Genomic DNA, 23,745 nt, shown 5'->3' on the forward strand with positions numbered 1-23,745 from the left:
TAGCTACTACTACTATTATTTTCGCCTACATATTATCTTTCTAGACAAGACCTAAAAGCCAAGAAAATAAAACCAGAGAATAAATACCCGTGGTTGTGTCTGTCTAGGTTAGGCTACAATTTAATTGCCTAGCAGACAGCCCTCAAGGGAAAGAAACCCACCCTTCCTTCCCTGCAGCGCAATGGAGTGTTGCCTTTCCTGCCTTGACAAAGATTAAGGACAGACGAGAGCACTAGATCCTCCCAGTCTAACATGAACAACACCATATATATGGCTTTAGACCTACTGGAAAAATAAAAATATTTTGATGAAAGGAAGTATTTCAGTAAAGAAAACAAACAAAAGCACAAAGAAATAAAACTTGTGTTTCTTTTCAGGCGGTGGGGGGTGGGTGTGGGGAGGGTGGAGAAGCTGCAAAATACTTGGTATCAGTTTCAAACCTGCAAAGTCTTTCAGAAGAGGATCTTAGGGAGGTGAAAGAAGGAGCTTAAAATGGAACAATTTTGGATTGGCAGAAGAAAAAAAAAATCACAAAGCTATCAAACCAGCAAACAAACCAGCGTACTAGTCAAGACCCCAAATCTCAGCTAAAGTGTAAAGTGGCTGTGAAAAATAGTGCTTTTGGTCCTAAAGCCTTTTTCGATTGGGAAGATCTGATCTGAGCAGTGTAATGAGATCCAGAGGACATATGGTAATGCTGAGAACCAGTGAAGAACTGGTGTAGATACAGTCCAGAAATGGATTCTGCAGAGAGGCAAGGACAGTTCTTCCTGATAAAATTAGCAGGATTGCTTGAGGAAACTGAACTTACTAAATTTCACAGCCACATGGCTGCACTTCCATAGCAGGGAAGGGAAGAAGTTCACAACCCATCAAATCTTTCGCACTCCCTGAAGTATTCATGGAAAAACTTTGCTTAAAGTAGATTTGTTTTTTTCTTGTATTCCTTGTGATTCTCCTATGGTCTATACCACAACAAGGTACAATGGATTCATCTGGGCCTGGTTATTTTTTCCACATTCTTTCTCACTTTTCCTGGACAGCTTCTCTACCTGTTCGTTTCTGCAGCATTCTTCCTTGCAAGAAGAAAGAAATTAAAGATTAAGGATGCAATTTGCTAAAATTGACTTGCACCAAAATAATTCCATTCCAGGATTTGGGCCCAGCAGGACATGCAGTGTTATTCTAAAATACCCTGAAGACTTACGGCTTATCGCTTTGCTGTGAAGATGGAGAGTGAGATTTTCTTCAAAAGATCCATTTCCTAGAAACATAAAAGAAAGTGGAAATTAATAAATAATGTACGTACAACTTGCTTAAGGCCACCTAATGAACAGATCAATAGTCAGGCATATTCCATAATCTCATAACATATTCAAAAATGAAAGGCCACCAGGCAAATTAGATCAAATGCTATAATTTCCTTCATTTGCATTCATATTGCTCTTGTTTTACTTCAAGAATCGTGACTTTTAACCTCCACACACACACACTCATTCACAGCAAGTATTAGTGTACATGACCCCATCCTGCTGTTTGAAAAGGACCAAAATCTCTTTAAACAAGTTTTAGGTGAGGTCCATTTGCATATGTCCCCTGTATCACTCACCACTATGAAAAGGGGATGCTTCACTCCCTTTCACAGGAAAAAAGAGCAGCTGAAACTAATTTGATCACCTCACTGGCTGCGTACATACTTGGCATGCAACCACTTGCAGTGAGGCTGAGCAGCATTTTTGAATCCTCATTTTCAATTCAAATTGTGTGCTCTTTGCACTTCACCTGCAGATAAGCCTTCCTATCTAAACTCTACTCATGTCTTCAAAGGTTTGAGTAAGAATTTTTGTAGTAGGCCTACATCAAGATTTTTTTTTTCTTCTATGTGTTGGTCTGACACTTAGTTCAACTTCTGGATGAAAGATAAATGAAAAATAAATGTAACTTTTGTGTTGAATATGATTTTTACAGTTGCGGGCAAATAGGAATGATTCATCTCTGGAGCTTCTCCAGGGAAGAATTTTGGTCCAGCAGGACATACAGTGACATTCTATTAATACCCTGAAAACTAGAATGCACCTTTAAGGATCTGTATGCATAGGTCAGCTTTTTAATGAGTATTGGTTGGAAGGCAAGAGAATGAAATACTATTCAATTAAGTATGTTGCATATTTTTGATACGCTATAATAAAGGTCAAATGTTTATAGATTTTTTTGATACTGAATTATGCCATCTATAGCGTTTTTAACTCTACAGACAGAAGAAAGATAAATGGTTAGATTATTGCTCTCTTCAGTTATTGTAACAGAAGCAGATAAAGAAAATAAATGGTTTTAGAGAGCCCCTAAGGCATGTTAGCGTGGGTTAACACTGGTAAGCAGCTAAACCCCACAGTGGAACGATGAAGCAAATCAGAAGTGCAAAAGTGAGCCAAACTCGTGGGTTGAGATGAAGGCAGTTTAATAGGTAAAGCAAGAGCTGTGTGTGCAAGCAAGGCAAATAGCCAAGAGAAAAGTGTGCAATTCGAGGTGTTTATTGTGGTCAGATTTACTGTGCAAGCACAGATGATCTTTAGAATACAAGACATATTCCTAGCTTTCTGAGACAGGAGGACCAAGAATAAACCACCAGGACATCATCTGTTGTATCATAGACAACAGTATTGCTCCTGTTGTATATAGAGCTTGGACCCTCAGCTTAGTTTATTAATGGTAGCCTTCCCTAGAATGGCAGGTAGAAGCTGATGGAAGGCAGTATGTGGTAGTCAGCTAATAAGCAAATGCAAGTAATTCCAATATTAATTGTATCCATTTAGGTATGTTCTCTCTATTTGAATGCCTTTATTTCAGTTTTGCTAGCTTCAAGTCCCAGATGTTAGATTCCCCTACGCTTTAGCAAATAGATTAAAAATCATCTGTTTGTGAAACTATTAATCATTTAATATGATGGATTCATTAAACATTTACTAAAAGCTGCCTATACCAAACCAACTCATGTTTCACTTCGTTTCTTTGAAGCATTTTCATTTCTTCTAAAGCCCTCCAATCTTACAGTTAAATAACTATTGATGAAGACTAATCTTTTATACCCGCACACAAAGCTCATTCTTCAGATTTCACAGGTCCAAATGATCACCAGGGCTACCCCACTCCACATCTTCAAATATTGTTCTAATTGTCTTTTCATTCCCTAAAAGTGTCCAAAGGACACCTTCTTAATATAATCTCAGGGTAGGTCCATCAATTTTGTGCTTACATAAGTTGGTTCATTTCCCATTCCTCTGCACATTGCCAAAACCATTTTAAAATGCATCATCCTGTTCACTTAAATTTCCACTGCATTTGTTTCCTTTATCTCTTCCTGAAATAAAAATCCATCACATCTTTAACCTCTTCCTTAACAGCCTTACAAATTCACAATACATCATACCAGTGAGTGATACATACTTAAGCAACTGTGATCAGGGATATTCTTTAATGTATTCATGCTATTGATTGGTTGCACTTCATTCAGCAATATTTGAATTTGAACCTGTAAATGCTGTCTAAAAGAATCCTTTTCTCTCTTACATTTTCTTATAAAGGAATTGCACAGCACAGTACACAACGTTGGACTGGTACACTGAATTAAGCTGATAGTGATCAGGAAAAGTCCATCAACATGTTTATGTAGCAAAACATCAAGATTCTCTTACGTTTATGATCCAACTGTCAAGTGAATTCAGTCTGGATGTGTCTCTGAATGCTCAAGGCACACTTAATGTCAAAATCCAATATGAGTATGCAGAGAAAACATTTTCACAATAATGCAAATATAAAAATATTCTGACATTTATTCTGGGTTTTGAGAGTTTATGACAAAAATCATCAACCCAAAGATTAAGGATTAAACGGCTCAGAGCTGCTATGGAATAAATAGTAGCATTTTGCCAGTGCTGTCCTCAGCAAAGAGTGAGCACAGTGCTGACGTCAAGGAGCAAAAAAGCTGACCCTTTCGCTCTGACTTTTTCTGGTATCTACATAAGCTACAGACTGTCTGGTTTGTGGATACCTTTGTACCTTCCCATAATTAAAAAAGACCCCAGTGTCACATACTGGTCATATTTTAGTAGTTACAAAAGAAGGGTTATACTCCTAGCCTGCTGCAGATTTTGGAAAGGTGTAGTGACAGTGCGGTCTTTCTTAAGCCATCTGTGTCTCTAATCTATTTTTTCCTTCTGAAGTCATCAGTATTCTCATCTAGAGTCACAGTGGGTTTTGTTTGCTCTTCAAATAGAATCAGATACACATTACTCAAGATGTAATTATATTGCTCTGTAAGTGACGTAAAAATAGGTAGTTTGTTTGGAATGATAAAGTAAATTTATCAAAACCTTTTTTGCCACCCAAACAGAAGTTATCCTAAGAGGATTTCTTAGGTTCATATTGGTTTGCTTTCCCATTTAATGCTGTTTTGCAATGAAATGCTGATACAGCTTCAGTAGTATTCAGTGCTGAACATTTGTGAGGAAATTATTAAATGTGGTTTTTTTCAGTTTGAGTAAAACTTTATCTGAAACATTACTGTTGTACAGCTTTCCAGAAACACGTATTTGTCAATATTTTCAGTGTTCTTCCTTGATACTGTGATGGTCTAAATTATTTAGAAGGCTGTCAAAGTCCTGGTTTGCACAATTTCCATAAACATAGAACGTATTTGTAGTCTTTCAGTATTTTGGTACAAAGACTAATGTAATAGTAAAAAAATTTTCTGAATGTTATCTTTACTTATAGCAAATAAAATCTGATTAAATTTTGTTGGTTTTTATTTTAGTTATACAGGAACAGGAACATTTTATAGGAGGCAAACATGAGAAATTTGATTTGGCCTTCATATTATTCAGCACAAAATGTTATGAATTGGTATTAAACTGCATTTTAGTAAAATTACGCACATCATTTACAAAACAAAAAGATCCTTCCTGTTATCCAAGAAATCTATAGGCTTACACCTGTGCTTACGAATGCAGTATCAAGATGTGAAAGAGAAAATGTGAAAGAATTACAAGCACATTTTAAAAGTATTGATAAGACAATAATGTCTCAGTAGCACATGTGAGTAGGCAGTGGGACTATGGATTGAATAAACCACAGCAGAATTGGTTCACAAATGTTTCATATGTCCTTCCAATGTTAACAGATCTAAGAAACCCAGTCACTTTCATTCAGTATCACCTGTTGCTTCACTCAATATTGACCCTGCCAAACCTCTGAGGTCTGTTCCATGGCATTAAGAAAAGCAATCTTTACATTTCTAATCAGCTCAAAATGTTACCTCCTTCTTGTCTGCAGTGTGGCATGAGACTTCTCAGTACATGCCAGTTCTCAGAACACTGCTACTCCACAAATAAATAATAAAGGTAAAAGTGGAACGGGCAAAATATTTTAGAAGCAAACTGGATCCCATGAAGAACTTGAGTTCAAGTTTGCCATTAGCAGACCTCTGCTATCCTAAATCCATCCTGTACTCTAGCTGTTAGATTCATTATTGATGATTTAGATGACAGAATAGAAAGCACTTTTAATTTGAAGATGATAACAAGCTGGGAGGGATGACAAGCACTTTAGAGGACAGGAATGAAACTTGAAGTGATGAAATCAGCAAAATAATAAGTAGTTCAGTGGCATTAAATACAAAGTGACACACAGCTACAGGACAGAGAATGATGGAATAATAGAAATGGTTCTGCAAAAGTTGATCTGAGAATGAATGGACCAAAATGAACACACATCCACAGGGCCATAATGTACCTGGGGCTATGTGCGGGCATGCTGTACCTAAGATACCTCAAGTCTGTATAACATTGGTGTGGCTCAGCTGGAGTACGACATCAGATTTGGGCACAATGTTATAGCTGGATCAACTGAAGAAAGTCCAGAAAAGAGGAAGAAACACTGAGACTTTTCCAAGAAAACCTGTGAAGAAAGCTGGAAAGTACTGGATTTATTTAGCTGAGAGAAAACCAAAGGTATAAACAAGTATGGACTTCAGATCATAGCTGATGTCATCAAAAGGTTGGCAAAGAGAGGAAAGCACTAATGTATTCTCCAGGACAATAAGTAATGGGTTTAGGTTGCCACAAGGGAGATTTAACCTACACATTAAGAACATGCTGTATGGCAAGAGAGTTAAGTGCTAAAACACAACTGTCAAGAGAAGCTGGGGATTCTGCATCACTGGGCTATTTTAAAAACAGGTTAGACAAATGGTTGTCAAAGATTATTTAGATAAAGCTGAATCTGTCTGGGATTAGTAAAGAAAATCAGTGACCTCCTGAGGTCACATCATTCCTATTCTTACAGTTCTGTGTCCTCCTCCAGATTTTTTTAACAACTCTAAAACACAGACTACATTGCATGTATTGAGCTGAACTCTGAGCCAAATTACACTGATTTTAACACAGCTTGATTGAACATTATCACCAAACACAACTAAGTCAATAATACAGACAAATCCTTGAATATAATGTCTGGGGTTTATTCAGAGAGGAAAAAAGCTTTGATAAAGAGACAGTCACCCTTTTTTTTTTTTTTTTTTTTAATGGACAAGTTCTATGGCGATTTTTGAAATTTAGTTCAGCAGCTTTAAATATAACAGATTTGTGGTCCTGTTTTGCTTTTCACTGCATTTAAGAGACAGTAAAGACTGCTAAAATAATGATTTTGCCTCATAAAAGTTAGGTGTTAAAATAATAAGCTAGAGGCCATAAAACCAAATGTCCCTTGGAGTTTTTATCCATCTGGACTAGATAGAAATATATAGCTACTGCAGTTATTTTGCAAACAATGTTAACAACATTATTCTTACGTTTTCACATTGGATCTACATATGAAACCACAACACATATCTCTTTTGTTCCAAAGATTCCCAGACCAGATTTACATCTAAAACTCACAGATGGCCTTGCACTGTAATGGACCAAACTAAATCACTGACTCAGGGAAATATTTAAGCAACAGCTAAATCCATTTTTATTCAGCAAAATGTTAATATGTGCTTAACTTTAGTAGTATTCCCATTTAAAACAAAATCTTTTTTGCTCCCATGGGCTTTCACATATGCTCAGTCATACCATTTGTTTAAATTCTTACCATAAATATGAGAGAGGCCTCTAAAAGAAACCAACCTGTACATACCCTCAAATGTAGGATTACTCTGGAGCTGGAATGCAAAGCCAGACGCAGGTGTCAAGGTCAGGCTCTGACATGAAGCACGCTGTTACCCGTTAACAGTTACAAAGTGCTGGCTTTTACTCTCAAGCGCAGTGGTTATGTCCATACCAAATGTGAATGGAAATGCATCGCGTGGCTTTTCAAGGAAAGAAACCCTGGCTGATTCTATCAGTATGAAAATAGCAATTCTAGATTATCATATCTTTTTTCTGTTGCTCAGCACGTAACATTCACAGTTTACTTTGAAATTACTTTGTCCTACTTTAACGTGGCTGATCTAATTCCTAAAGCCTTAGTCCAAAGTGGTAATTGACAGGTATCATATAACATTTACAGGAGAAAATTAAAAATCTATACAGCATCTGTGAGTGATGTAGTTTTCTCAATGAACAAGAAGTATTTTGAAATGAACTGCTATTATGGATAAAGAATAAATAAGTTAATTATGAAGAAAGAGCTATCAGTTCACTACTATCTTCTTAAACAACTATGTACTCTGCAATAGTCAGCAGAGATCTGGAATGCCAAGTATGTTCCCAGAGCATGGGAGGCTGGGAGCATTGTGTGCAGGTCTTCCAGGGTAGCTAGGGAACATGTAAAACACCTCCAGAGCTCCTGGGAGGAAAGTCACCAACTCCAGCTCTATGCCCACTAATACATATGATTATCTGGAATTAGGGTTAAGTCTCAGCACTAAAACAGGAACTAAACTTGTAGCAAATGTTAAAAAATTCAAATCCAAGTAACCTTTTTTTTTCTTTTAGCACTAGGCAGGTGGTACAGACTTTAATGCATTCCTTTTTGTTGTTGGTTTTCCTTTTTTTTTTTTTTTTTTCTGGCCATTATGAAGAGAGATATAATTGTGTTCGTGTTTGGGGTGGGGGGGGGGGGTGCTGACAAAAGAAAGGCACTCTTTTGATCAGAAATAAGCATGTGCTAGAAAACCTTACTGACTTATGGTCTGTTGGCACAGGACCAGTGTTAAGGAGCATAAATAGAAACACAAAGGCTTAAGTGATTTCTGGCTTGTAGAATACAGGAGATACCCATGCACTTGCCAGACTTTGGTGACCATTTGGAAAAATTCCTTAATGGTGGTATACAACATCAACCCTTGAATGTCACTTATAAAGATTTAATACAGTCTTGGCACCATATGTAGCCTGAAAGCAGACTGATCATTAATTACCTTATTGTCATCCTTTTTGGTTCAATATCCATTTCTCTCCCATCATTTTTTTTACTTTGCTGTTATTTTCAGCCACTCCCGTTCATTTGTCCACATCTCCCAACGTCACTCCCATACTTTCTTCTAGATAGCCCTCACAATGCACAAGTCTTCTTTACTTACTTGCAAGATCTGCTTATCATTTTTTACCCCATGTGAGTCCATCTTAAAGACTCACCTCTGCTCTTTACAGAAAGTCACACTGGCTTACATAGAAATAGTTTGTAGCTCTCAATGTTCTTTGGATTGTTCTGAAATTCAAAGCAAGTCTTTTCATTCTTGCTGAAGGTATAACAGGTGCCACAGTAAAATCACCACAGTAACTATCAAATGAAACAAAAGCCTCTAGGTGATAATACCAAATATTCAATGAAATAATCTTCTCAGTGACATCCCCAAAGTGGTAGTTTACTGAACAATACACATACTGTGGACTGAATTTTTCTCTCCAGTCCTCTTTTCCAGTGTAGAGAGACCAATGTGACATCAGGAATTTCCTTTAATTCATAAAAAGGTGCTGAAGAAGAGAGATGTCCAAAGCAACAATTAGTTTAAAACACAACTCTCTGCTTTGTAAGATCTTGGGTAATCTCTATAATCTTCTGTTTTAAATTTCTCAAAAGTACGATGGACATGAACAATGACAGATTTAAGGAAAATTATATGAATTTTATGCAAAAGAAAGATGGTATGGAAAGAGAGCAGTGTTACATAAAATATGGTGTGAATTAACCATGTAATATTAAATTGTTCTATACTATATAGTCCTGAATTAGAAAGCAAAGATTAGAACTAGGCAGCAATATTCTGATGTTTAGAATGTTCTCAAGACTTGACATTGATTCACAGAGTAAGTCAGCCACCCAACTACCCTTTGGGCACCTGAAACCACCTCAACTGGAATATGTATTATCCCTGTTCAGCTATTGCTTAGTGCAGTAAATCTCTTGGTACTTGTGGCTCAGTTTGTAAAATCCCATAGGGACTACATTTCAGTGTTTGAGAAAGCCTGGATTTTCTTCACCCATAATGACACTGAAAAGCTCTCATTCTGTTTTACTTGTAAGCACCGATGGGACTCAAAAGAAAGCCATTTCCTCTTCCAGGGTTCTCTGCAGGGCCTAAGCCGCTGGACATGTTTCATGCCTCTTAACTACAGATGCAAACGATTAAGAGAGATGTATTTTCCCTGTAAGTCCATTGGTCCAGTAGCTTGACTACCTCTGTGCCTGGTTTGGGTGAGGGCAATGTTTTTCCTTCCCTCAAACTATCAAGATAGCACCCTACATGTTTACCCACTAAATTTCCTGGAATAGATATTTCTCAATCTCTCTCCTGTTGAAGTTGATATTTCAGCATAAAATAGAATATTTTGGGCAACAGGAATTAGCCTTTTAGCCTACCAAACCAGCAGGCCAAATAATTATTCTTACTCTTTCTTACCCAATGAATATTTATGAATTGTAGTCAAAGCAGAACAGCAGGTTTTACAGCAAAGGCTGAAGTAAGTCCATCCTTTAAAATCCCATAATGATGTATTCAGACATTCTCCTTAAAATTGAGAATCCTGGACTTAAACTATTGCTCTTTGTCAGCTGGACAATATCCATCTAATCAACATTTTCCATATCTCAGATGAATAATTCATCCCCTAAACTCTTGGACACAAGTGGAGAAAATCAACTCCAAATGGATTTTTCTTTTCTTCTCAACGTGACTGGAGATTTAATGGAAATAGAGCAAGAGTTACTTCACTCAGTGTTAATGTAGCATTTCCAGAGGTTGCACAGCCCAGAAGAGTCCTCTGTGAGCACAGCTGTGTTGTGTGCTGCCCTCCCTAGATGAGCAGAGGATCACATCTGCCACATTCTCAATGTGCTTTAATGTGCCTACAAAATTTGCTTTAAAAGACAGGGTAAGTCTCTCCTGGTACATATACTAAAGGCAACTAATGATGTCAATCTTCCTAAGGTTCCTCTGCTTCAGTGATCACTAATGAAGAAATATAACAGGAAGAAATTTTTAATATACTTCAGTGTATGGAGGAGCATGTGGTAGTGTGAATGGATATTTCTCCCTGAAAAGACTAGAAGCTGTATGTGGGTTTTAGTGGTTGTCTATACAAAGTTTTAAGATAATGGTGTCTTAGACTGTCAGTCTTTTAATCTGTCATTGAAGAAGGTTATAAATAGGTTGTAAAAAAGCACGTTAATTTAAAATAAAATATAATCTTATCTTAGGTAAATTGTAGCTGAATTTAAATTTGAGTGCATTTTCATACAATTTTTATTCTTCTGGATCTGATTAGGATCAGAATCAGAAATTACAAAATATCTGAGCAAAACATAACTGAATATTTCTAAAGCCAACGGTAAGAGAAGATACTTCTGTTCCTTAGCATCTTGTTTCGCTGTGCAGATAATAAATCTACAATTAGGTCAAAGCAATTCAGATAAATATGATTGTGTTTAGTGATTACTAATTTAAACCATAGAGTAGAGCCTCAGTCAATTAACAAATCAGTGATTAATCTGAGAATATCACACACTGTGTTTTCAAGGTTTTTCAAATTATTTGCTGCTGATTCTATTTGTTGTAAAATCTATCACCATCCTGTTTATGTATCATTCATAAGCTGTTCCTAAAGTTTCACAAATGCATTTACTATCAGTAAGTGTTTGCCAGATAATCCGGGCATATAATTTCCCTTATGCTCTCTCCTTTTCATTGACCATGTGCAATAGGACTAGTAATTTTTCATTATATCTGACATATTTGGTCAGCTAAATCACACAGAGTTATTTCTTCTACTTGACAGTGTGGCTGAGGCTTGGGGGGGGGGCGGGGGGAAGATAAAAGAAATAAGAGAAAAATAGGAGAATTTCAAATGAGAAAAGCCTCTAGGATCATAGAATCTGCCATCCTGTAATAAACTATCTTGCATATAGTCCAACACTTTGCATCTCACAGTTGTTAGTACCAGATCCTTCAAAAGAAGGCAGAAGAAATCTGTAAAAGCAGAGGGAAAATAATCAGACAACTCAGTTCTGCGTCTGAACTGTCAGATAGATATTAGTTAACATCTTCAAGAAGTCAAAATGCTTTCTAATGCTGTCATCATTATTAATTCTGTCTGTGGATATTCCTGATACTTTTATACATGTCATTAGGGGGGGTTTTTTGGGTTTTTGTTTTGTTTTTTGGGTTTTTTTTTTTCAGTTTCAGTATTTTTGGTTTCAAAATAGTAATAACAAAAACAGGGGGTTTTGGCACAAATGCTTAGTCAAACAGCCATTTACAAAACTTTCACAATCAATACATTCAGCAAGATAGAAAAGTTGTCAAAATGACTACACGTATGTCTAAAAGTACTAGAAAATAGACTTGGCATTTCTATTAATGAAACAGAAATTTTGGACTCTTAACTAGCAACAAAACCATTAATTAAAAAATACTCTGGGATAACAGAATCCCTCAGAAACAGAGGAGGTATTTTCTCTGGTTTTGTTTCTTTCCCTTTTTTAAGGAGACATAAAAATGTTTTACGTTTCTTATGAACAGGTTTGAGTTTAGAGAGTTTAGAGTGGATTGTTTCTGGGACAATGACCAGAGACGAGGTTTGATTACATGTGGTTTATCCTTCAGCATGCGATATTTTACCATGGAAATCATGAAGCAGTCTTGGGCTCAGATTCCAAATAATTTGAGTAAAAGTATTTCCACTAGGATGTACTGTGATTCTTATTCCCTCTTAAGTTTAAGCATGAAAAACAAGATTAGGCATTTAGTCAAAGCACAGTTATTTAGGCTAGTTTGGGACAATGCAGAGAGATGCGCTGATTTTAAAGTCCACCTAAAAACAACGGTTTAAAACTGGGGTGAATTACTACTGTCTTACACACCTGTCTTAGATACTTTAGACAATCTACTTGCATCTTTTTCTGTGCTTGTGAGACAAATTCTGTGAACTGCTCAAGTACCCTCAGCTTGCCATACAGACTATAGAAGTTAGGAGCACACAACTCTACCCATGAGCAGCTTAGTCCCTCTTAGATTAAAGCTTTAAGAAACAGAATCCTCTTTTAATAATAATCTGGCAACAGCTTATTGAAAGGTGGAAACATTGGGAGATAGGTGTTGCTATGTTTCTGTTAGTATCACTGATCAAAGATTTATAAAAGTCAGCATTAAGTTCTTTTGAAATCTCATTCCCAGGAAGCACAGTTCAGAACAATGGCACTCCATCTTATCTGCAGGTTTTACAATAAGACCCTTATTAGATTGCAATTGATTCACAGCAATCTATTCATTTTTAGTCAAATTAAAACAACCTTTATTGTAATGCCACAGTTCATGCTGATACAATTAATGCGGTGCATGAGCATTTCTATTATGAAAATCCTTTCTTCCCTGCCTTGGTTTATAGCCAAGCAGAAGGAACTCAAATGGCACTGAAACTTGTCATACAAAGCCTCAGCCCAGGTGAGGCTGTTGTTCTTTGAAATTAAAAAAAGTATAAAAAGAATTTGACTGTTTTCCTCATGCGGGAATATAATGAGGTGAGAAAAGCTGGAAATGTGCCACTGGAACTGACCACTTGCCCTATCAGATTAGCATTCTTTAATTGAAAATGACAAAGTAATAAATGTGAGGTAATTTGTTTTGTCTTCACTGTCTTCATTATACCTGATACTAGGATATGAACTGAAGACATGACCTGATATAGTTCCCGTTCCTTTAATGCATCCTAATTTCAAGGAGTGTACACGGAAAATAGTCACAGGGAAATGCAGGAACTGCAGCCATATCCTGATGTTGCACAGACTGTAAGCTCTCACAACACAGCTGGGAACAATCTGCCCCAGAGGGAGCATCAATGGACAAGCAAGAAAAGAAGCTGTGTGTGATATAAAGTCAGGTTAACACCAATAAGCTGGGAAAGAGTCATGAAACTGCAGGAGTCCAGATAAAGGATAGTCTAAAGCATATCTTTTATTCTCCACATCTGGTATTTATCCTGGATTCATGCTTTGGGCTATATTTTTAACTCATTGTTAATGGAAGTTGCACAAAGCTCAGTGCTTTGCAGGGGGAATGCACTTCTATATCTTCTTTGTGGGCTTAGCAATGCACGCACTATGCTATGTAGTATTGATTTACAAATACAAGAGATACAGTGACACCAACATCAAGGTTAAGGTAGCCGTTTCTCCATTTGCCTCTAGTTTTAAAGCAAGTTGCTAGTCTTTCCTTGAGAATTGCACTCATGGCTCCTTGAACACTGAAAACTGTTGTAAGGCAACATTGCTGCTGAAAGCCCTCCATTAAACAACAAAACCATACTTTCACTTCAGCCAGAAGGAATATTCCTGTAGCTGCTCAGGGAACTGATCCTTTTATAGCTCACCTAGCAAAATAAATAAACATTAGTTCCCAGACTTCAGGGTTTTTGCATTACTACATGGATGGCACTTGTGTAAACAAAAGGTAGGCATCAGAATGAGCAAGTAAGGATAGGATTTCCTCCTCTGGCAGCACTGAAAAACTTGGCTAACTTAAAATACTTTCTTATGTTAAAGACAGTTTACAAAACCTGCTTCCTACACAGCTTCAACTTACCTTTGCCAATAGAATGCAGCAGTGCAAAATCAAAGGCGCCCTGGACTCCAGCAGCCACCTTTACTTGTCACATGCTTACTCCAGCTAGTAGTTGTAACCACTCTTTGTCCTGCAGAACTGACACAAGAAAGACTGATTTAATGAAAAGTTAATTAGTTAATTGATTAATTAAATAATTAACTAAAAATGCTTTTGACTGGAATGTGGACAGCAATGTAATAAAAGAGAAAAAAAAATGCAAAATTCAACCTACTCATTTATACTAAGGACTTTTGTTTCAACACATGCAGTTCGATTCCCTACGCCCTACATCCCTAATCACTAATTCTTACCTCTATTCCGTCATTCATTTATCTTAAATAGAAGAGTTTGAGGAATGAGGGAAATTAAAAACAAAATAGTGGATCATTACTAGCTCAGGTCAGCTTCCTGATGATTCAGCATCAGGCTCCATATGTTGTGCTTGGCACTACTGAGGGGTCACTGGAAAAATGCTGAAGCCAAAGGAGGTTCTTAATTAGAGCTGCAACCAAGAAAACATGTATGGGGACATCATTCCCCAAGGTATCACCTTTCTGGGAACTTTTCTGTACACATCTTTGCTGTCCTAAGTCTATTCAGACCAATTACTTGGATTTTGCTTAATACTCAAAGACTTATTCTTTGGAAAATCATCTTCTGAAATACTAGAATTCCCATTAGAAACATAAAAAAATTCTGATATAATTGTATAAAAATAGTTTGTTTCAGGGAAATGGAAATAATAGTTTTAACACAAAATTATACTAACATCATATTAAGATACAGGACAGTCTCAGTAATCTCCTGGAGCTGTTCTGCTATTCTGCTGTCCTTTCCTGAGTACAAAAGCCAAAAGTGTAATTTAAACAAAGCAGACTAATTTAAACATTAAACATTAGAACAGTTTGAGTAGCAAACTTCAATGTCATGGGGTATGTACAAAGGAACAGTAATCGATTTAGGTGGGAATAGTGTCCATGACCAAAGGGAAAGTGGGTAACTTGGTGTATTCCTCAGCAGCAACTGAAAAACAATCTTGCAACAAGTGTTATATATATGTGTATGTGTGTGTGTGTGTGTATAAATATTTATATTTTTTTAGAATTCTCAGTGGGCTTACCTTTCACAAAAAAGTTAAACTGCATTTTCCAAATTGCCAGACATCATCTGTGCAAGTACGGCTTTTTCTACAAAAAAGGTTGTCTGTAGAACATGGAGATGGCTTGGGATTCAATCCAAAAAATAATTAATGATGATGGAAAGCTTGCTATCCTTTCTAACAGGAGCTGGACTGATCTCTTAGAACTAGATCTTTTCACAGTGGTAGGTCTTTTATCAGGTCTATTGACTTTTATTCAAACCTCTATCCTGATTACAAAAAGAAATAAATAATTGTAATCAAGTAGTCAGGAAGCTCTCTTCAAGTTTTGGATCAGTTCCACATTTCTTGCAATTTAACACCTAGCATGCGGAGTACCCAAACATGAGTTCCATTGAGATGCAGTGAATTAAATTATGGTGAAACTTTACACAGCAACTTCAACCACATAGATTTGTAGAAATACACAAACCTGTACATGCTGTTCAGTCTTGAAAGGAACAAAAGCAACATGAAGAGCCTTTAGTGTTGTCATATAACCTTGAATGAATTTGGCTTTATGACTATCTCATATTTGTTTTTCAGTACTAACATCTCAGCCAAACTATTTGAACCTGATGTTCTGGTTTTTTGCCATCATCTTATTTCTCATAAATGTGGAACAATTATGGGTAAAGTGAATCCTTTCATCAGCTTCTATACAGACTTAAGTAGTTACCAGAGAGAGAACACTATTCCATTTCCATTATCAAATTAATATCTAGTGGGTTTTTCCAATATACAGTTCATTCAAACTTCTAGTCAATGTTTTATGGACATAATCCTGATTGCTACCAGTATCTTGAACGTGCCCCTTGTGGTCGCAGAACCCGTAAGAGTTGTCCATAGAAACTGACAGTTAGAAATGTTAGAAGATTTCCGATTACTTTTAGGAACGAGTACTAAGTATGCAATGTGGACTTTTGGGGGCAACTCATTTCAACTGATCTTTGTTTAACCTTGTTGTGATGATTCTAGAGAATTACATGTATCCAAGGGCAGGCTTTCACTCATCAGTCTCTCCCCTTATTAAGATTTAAATGTAGGTACATATTAGCAGATAAATGACTGATGAGAACACATGTTGCCATATGCTAAACGAGAATATAGTTGTCACTAATTCCAGCACAAGTGTTACACTCTGACACCAGCATTGACATTCTGCTACATGGCAGCAGATGTTCGGAGCCTTAGAGGTTGGCTTCCCAGTGAGGGAGAAAGCAATGACATAGAAGCTGACTAAACTCTTAACTGTTACTAAATTTACAGATATACAGAGATTCTGAACTTAGTCATAGAACATGAAGGGCAAACACAGCTCTAAAAAAGATTGAAAATTCCTCTTGACACCTGCACTAATAGCATTTTATAATTTGTTTTGCAGATAGAAAATAAGCTCCTAATACTAATTCAGAAAAGTTGACAAACTTAAAAAAAAACATAAAAAACCCTGACCCAAACTTATCAATAACTATTGAGGTTTTCTACAAAAAAAAAAAAGGTGCCTGGTACTAATTCAGGGTAGTTCTTTGGAACAAAACCAGCATGAAACAAATGGTGAAGCTGGAAACCAGTCAGAGAAAAATTAAGAAAAAAACAGTGATAAGTTTCCTTCTGATGTGAAAGGCAGATGTGTACTCCCAGTTTATCATATTCAGGGCTTATTTCATCATCTTGCTGTCTTCACACATAATAGCTAAACTCACTGGTTTACTTTTGTTTCAGACAACTTAAATAAGCTAATTAAGAGTAAACTTAATGCCTGAAGTTAAAACACAAAGACCACATTTGAGCAAGAATATCTTAGTTTATGGATACATATTTCAATCAGTCAATATCAAGTATATGTTTACATATGCGATTGGAGATATATAATTGGAAGTATGGGCTTTAACAGTTTCCAGGTCTGAGCATCTAACCTGATTTCCAGAAGAAGAATGTGGATTTGTGCCCCCATTCAAGAAGAATGACAGGTCTCAACATCTGAACATCAATCATGGACTATGCCAGACAGAGTAGATTAATAACTCTCAGTCTGAACAGACAAGTACACAGATTTTGGCACTTGTGCTTCACTTGTTCTCTCGTGTAAGCATTCTCTATTATTTTATTTATTTGTCATAAGAGCTCATAATGTTCAAACAAGTTAAATACACCTATAGAAGCACCTTGGGTCTACTGAGTTGTGTATCTGCCTTCTAATCTCTAGAAAGAAAACCTATTCACAGGGGTGTTTTAGAACTAATTACTGATTGTTTGTGGCATATTCTCTCTGGATGTCGTACTAAATGGCAAGATTTAATTTTTCAGCTAGCCACTGGTACTTTGGTTCATGTTTGCAATGTAATGAAGACCTAGTGCAACATACTATTTTATTCTGATCTCATCATAAACAGTAATAAGCTTTTCTTCTTGTGCTTTCCCCTTTTAGGGTGTTCACTTAGATTTTACTGTAAATAAAAAAGAACACATGATCCATTTTTACTGTCCGTGTGTCACAGAATAATCATTTTATCAGTCATTTGGCAATAATGGTCTTAAAGGCTAAAGTTCATTTGAAATGATGACTGACTGCTGAATCTCAAGCTAAAATGTCCATCTTGCTGCTTAGAACATAGTGAGCAAATTAATGCATGAACTTTTAAGTAGTTCATTGCAATAATTTTTTTGTCCAATATGATTGTAGTCAAATCTGGACAGTGAGCATAATGCTTTAGGTAGGTTTTTTGCTTTTGGACAGGATTCTAAATCCACTGCAAAACCTGGGACTGAGTTTCTAGGACTACAAGCAGAAAACAAAAGAATCCAAGTCCATGAAAAGCAGAGAGGGTGGGGAGCTTATATTTAGAGACTGGAAGGTTTTATGCTCTTTTAAATTATTAAGCTATTTTATGTGAACTATATAAGGACTCCACACAACTTATACAGTAAATGATTTTATATATTAAACCTAAGATTTCTTCCAGGAGAGCACCCCCCCCCAACTGTTTATAATTTATTTGTGTTGTATTTAAAGAATAGTTACTAAATATGAAGTTTGATTTTAAAAGTAATAATAAAAGAATCTTAGCATATTACTCACTCTGGTTAATTTCTCATGTGCAATTTTAAATTATTTTGTGTAAAACCAGTATGCTGATACTCCATATAATTTTTATCAAATATTTTCATATAAATTGTATATGAAGTTCTTAATTGCATAACTAAGTTTCTTAATTTAGAGGTTTTTTTAAAGGTTTTGTTCTGAAAGCAATAACGATATTTTGATTATCATTTTACTCAAAGATAAAACCAACATGAAAATATTAAAGTTCCTCCTGGGACAGAAATTTTACTTTCTCAGCAGCTCTAGTTTTCATACATCTCTACATTTCATACATTTATATAAATAAGGCTTACAGTATATTTTAAATTTATTTTCTTTTTCCTCTTCAAATTCTTGTGGGTTTTTTTCTGGTAAACAAAAAATTTTAAAAAGCTTGTGTATCCCAAGTATAACATTAAAAGCCTGAAAACAAAATTGATCTAGAAAAATACTGAATAGTACCATTTAACAATACAGCAAAATGCAAGTCTCCTGAACTGAAGATAGAGGCAAGTAAGACCTGAATGCAGGAGCAGTTGTGCACAAGCTGTTTGTGCATTTTAATTTACTTCGAAGGCTAAAAGAAATGACAGAAGAATTTGCATCTCTTGTGCAACCTGTTTGTTCAGTATTTCTCTGTTTCTTCACAGAAATTACCTTAACCCATGCAGGGAGTCCCAGTAAGTGAAGCATTGTTCACTGGCACAGGAATGCAGCACAGGGTTGTACATGGCAGTGGGAAGGAATTCATAGCATGGTTTATTGGGAGTCCTCCGAGACAGCCTTTGTGAAAACTACAGCTGTAAGAATGAAGAGACAAACACAATCATTCACACTTCAGTACTTTGCTAACATTTCTAAAAATAATGTAAAAGGTTCTTGCCAGCCTGTACACCACCCAAAGCCAACATGGTGGGAAAGAGCCTTCTGCCAGACTCTGACCGATCTGTCCTGGCTTGGAACTGCCCCACCGTTCAGCTGCAAAACACTTCAGCAACCCTCACTTTAAAGAGATGCCTCTATCTCTGTATTAACTATTGTTATTATTTATCATTTCTTTGAGAACTGGATTGTGGATATTATATAGAACTTGTATACCAATCTTCTGTTGTTACACATCAGTGACATTCTTCTGCTTAATCCTAGTCTGGCTGTTGCCTTAGTGGTTAGATGTTGTGCTTTCATAGAAAATAGTAAGCACAATCTAAGCTCATGTTTGCTTTATCCTCAGTAGGAATTTTGCCATAGGACTCAAGCTATTTGGCATACCAGAGCAAGCAAGTTCTGTAATATCCTCTTCTAAGTTGACAATCTGTGCTACAAAGACTGAAATCTGCTCTATTAATTATGATTTTCTGCAGCTTGCCTCTTGTAGGCCCATATACTCAAAGGTCTTCATTATCTCTGCAGCTAAGAAAGGTTCGGTCTCCATACCCAGGCTTCCCCACTGACAAAAGATCTTCCAGTCATACAGAGGCTTTCCCTGAGTAAAGTTACCACAGACTTTAAGTTGTTGGTACTGACTGTCACAGTCACTCTTCGTTCTGTGATGGTGCGTGCCTTACCACTCCACACACCTTCGTAATGCACTCAAATAATGCTCTGCAAAAATGCAGCTGGTGATGGTTGCACATCCCAGAGGTTAAGGGCTTAGTTCTGCCGTGGATCCCATCAATGTCAGTGTGGTTACAGGGAGTGTAATCTGAGTTTCAAATCATTAGTTATCTGCGGGTTCACTATGGTTATTTCAAAACCACAAGTTTTGAAATAGGAAGTTATAGTTGCTTCACTCTAACATAAAAGATGCACTCTGACACTTGATTTGCTCTCTGGAGAGATCCCAAACTACAGCCAGATGGCATTGAGACTCCTGCTAGGTCTGAGTCATGCTGGCCAATTTATAAGGATTGGGAGACGGTAGTATTACACATTTCACAGTCTCTGGGGTTAAAATTTTATATGAAAAATGTAACTGAATCAGCTAGTGACAGCATCTTTTACTTTTTATTGCATTGTGGTTCTAATAGCATTAGAAGATATTGCACTCAATTACTCAAAAGTGAGAAAATTTCAATATGAAACACTTTTGTACATAAATAGAAAGTGTTTGCAGTAACTAAGGCATTTAATTGCAGGAAATCTGAGTTGAGCACACTTCATACACTGCTGTGGAAGAAGTGTTGGTTTTTTTTCCTGCTGCTACTGAGTGATGAACATGATTATTTTACTGAGAATAGGGGAGGAAATGGAAACTAAGCAAACAACTGCAGTTCCAGAAACTCTACTTCATAAATTATTCCCATAAGGAAAATGTAGATTGGTAATTTTACAATGCTTGAGTTTCAAATCAAATTGAAATAAGTAAAAGTGTTTCTGTCTGTTGCAGAGCCCTTGCAGGAGACTGTTTCCTGCTTTCACGATGCAGTATTTTTTAATGAAATAGGTGTTTGAGTTTTTCACTAACATGATGCATTTTATCTAAAGATCTTACACTGCACAGCAATAGGAAATTTGCAATTGAGCATCATGATCCTTTTAGTCCCTTATCCTCACAGTGAGATTTGAAAAATAAAATTACCTTAAAAGCTTTTATATTTTACATTCTTTAAAATTTTCCTTTGCTCTAAAACGTACCCAGAGGCTCAAGTTCATTTTAAATCACAAATGCACACATAAAAGATGCTGCCTAAACTCAGCATGCCTTGGATCCTTTCACTGAAGAGCACAATAAGAAAAGCTGACCAGAAGAGATGCAGTCGTGAATTTATGTCAGAAGATCTGCCTTTTTGCATGTAAATGTAGAAAACTCCTGTCTCCCTTATTTGTGAAAATTACCATAAAACATCCAACCTTTAATTTAAATCTGAATTGTTTGCTGCTTTCCATGACAATGCTCACTACCTATACTAGAACAGGCACCATGCTGTTAAGTCTTTTGAGACCATCACTTTACCATTTGATGAAAAACACTGATCAATTTTTAAAGGCAGATGCACATTCACAGAAATAGACCTAAAAATGTGTACCTAAAACCCAAAGTAAATCCTTCAGAGAATTCTTTTTGTTAATCATTCAGATATGAATGCTGCATACTCAAGCCTGTGGTTTTAACCTTATTTAACCAACAAATTGCTTGTTTTGGCTTATACATACAGAATATTTTCATTCCTAAATGTATGCAAAATGCCCAATTTATTCTCTATTTATTTGCCTGGTTTCTCCATATAAGAGTAACTGCAGCACAGCACTTACTTCACAAAATGGATTTCATCTTTTCCTCCTGTACCGGCAGAACTTCTACCATACATATAAACTGCATGCCAAAAATGTCTCTTTTGTAGACAGACCACTGGAGATACACAGTGCTACTATCACCAGTTTCAGATTTTCCTAGTTGGAACCTAGAAACAGGAAAATATCAACAGTAATACTAATTCTTTACTACAGTAACAGTAGTAAGCTCTGCCTCTTAAAAAATTTCAGGCATTAGTCTTTCTGTAGTTTTAAATATTACAGCACTGTGATTTGCTTCCTAGTATATTTTTAACATTGAAGGAAAAGCTCTTAGATCAAAAAAATATGAGTTGCTGATGATTAATCTTAAATGAAAAGATTTTTAAACTTCAAACGCTATAAATAAATAGCAAATAAATTACCTGCTTATGAAATATTCCAGTGACAACCCCCCAGTGTAATTCTCGTACAATTTTAAGAAAATAGAGATCTGATTTCAGATTGCATAATGTTTTGTTAAGATTTCAAAAAATGTTTTCTTGTCAAAGTCACAGATTGAAATTTCGTCACTTGATATATTTACTTTGAAAACTTCTAGTATTTCATTGTTCCAGGAGGAAAACTAATTGGAAACTTGGGAAGTCTTGATGTTGTCTTTCTGGTACTTCTACCAACATTGAGCCTCAGTAACTTTGTATATACTGAGAGTTCAGAGTCCTGGGCTTGAAGTCTGACTCAAAGACCTCTGAAAGATCCTCCTAAGGGAAGAGTATTTATTGATTCAGTCAAAGGTTATCAAATGCTAAGAAATTAAATGTGCTTTTTGTGTACATCTCTCATAATAGTGAGACTTCTTTTGCATGCTTGTAAGAGAAAATACCATTTAAATGTAAAGCTATAATGAAGAACTAAAGTAATAATGAAAGTTAAATGAGTTAATGCTGTGCTGAATAAAGGCTCATGAGACATGCATCTCACTTTCATTACAGTTTACCACGACTATTAATTTTATTTAAGATTCAACTTGATTAATTCAATTCCCATTCTAATTCTAATTCTAAAATATTTATTTTTTATTTATGTTAAAAAATATGCAGAATACCCTCATGAACTGAGATCAAGTAAGGATCTTCCCTTTAAATATATGAAATTTAGTTAATTTTCCAGTTCTTTGCAATTACAGTGTAGTTAGAACAAAGATGATGGTGAAGCACAGCTGATAAATGTGACTGGTACTGTGACTGCTGCCCATACAGAGGCTTGAAGCCAAACGGACAAGGAATCAGCACTGATGCCAAGAATTCATGTTTGGCAGAGACGGAGATTTGACTCACGGATACATTCCTATGGGGAGAATAAATACTAAATCGGACGTCACAGCCGTCGCTGCTGTAGCAACGCCTGGTGGGTTGCCTCAGGAAATGTCAGTGGGGTAGATCCTTGCCTGAGATTCTGTGAGCTGGAAGAAGCCCAGGCTTTTCTTGGGGCTGGAAAGAAATGGAGGAGTAGTGGCTTAAAGGCATGTTTTGACTTCCCTTCCAGCATCAGAGAGGCCTTGTATAGGTGCTCCACATAACTGACCCAGAAGCCAGGGACAGCTACTTTCTCTACAGCTTTTGTGGACGGTATGGCAGGTTGATGAGATACAAGTTGAGGTGAGTTGGACCTCTATCATTACTAAACTATCATTGATTCAGAGAACATTTTTCAACAGAGAGGAAGAATGAAAGACAGAGAGGTATGCACAGAGATGTGAAATGCAGAACTGTTTACATCAGAGACAACTCTATCACAGATGATTATTCAGATTTACCCAGATGGACAGAGATAATCCCCCTGTACCATTTCTCTCCATCATACATGAAACATTTATTTACTTATTCTAATTAAACTTGTTTTAGAAACTCATTCCACTCTAGGCAGAGCAACGCAAAAAATAGCCATAATAGATTTTTGAGGAAGGCTTTTACTCTAAACCATTTCAAGATTGTTCATGTCAGACAGTATTCTTAGCACGAGAAGTGACCCAACAGCATAAGGAAATTAAGACACACAATATTGAGGAAGGTCTTCCTTTTCTGTAATGGTGACACTAGCTAGTTCTGACTATCTGAAGAAAGGAACACTGGAGTCACTTATTTTGGAGCAAGTTCTTTTGGAACACGTGTCCATGGTTCCAGTGAGACTAATGTCAGAATCTGGCTCATTTTG

The 23,745-nt window shown here is 36.4% G+C and overlaps 1 long non-coding RNA gene across 1 annotated transcript; it reads right to left on the bottom strand.

Moving 5' to 3' along the window:
- Nucleotides 1–1,205: 1,205 nt before the first annotated feature.
- On the bottom strand, nucleotides 1,206–19,096 carry LOC119157215. Its single transcript, XR_005107455.1, has 3 exons — nucleotides 18,958–19,096; nucleotides 14,057–14,173; nucleotides 1,206–1,264 (listed from the first exon to the last, which is right to left on the bottom strand). It is a non-coding gene; the product is annotated as an uncharacterized LOC119157215 (long non-coding RNA).
- Nucleotides 19,097–23,745: the final 4,649 nt, after the last annotated feature.

This window comes from Falco rusticolus, chromosome 14 (assembly GCF_015220075.1).
Source record: "Falco rusticolus isolate bFalRus1 chromosome 14, bFalRus1.pri, whole genome shotgun sequence".
Lineage (NCBI taxonomy): Eukaryota > Metazoa > Chordata > Aves > Falconiformes > Falconidae > Falco > Falco rusticolus.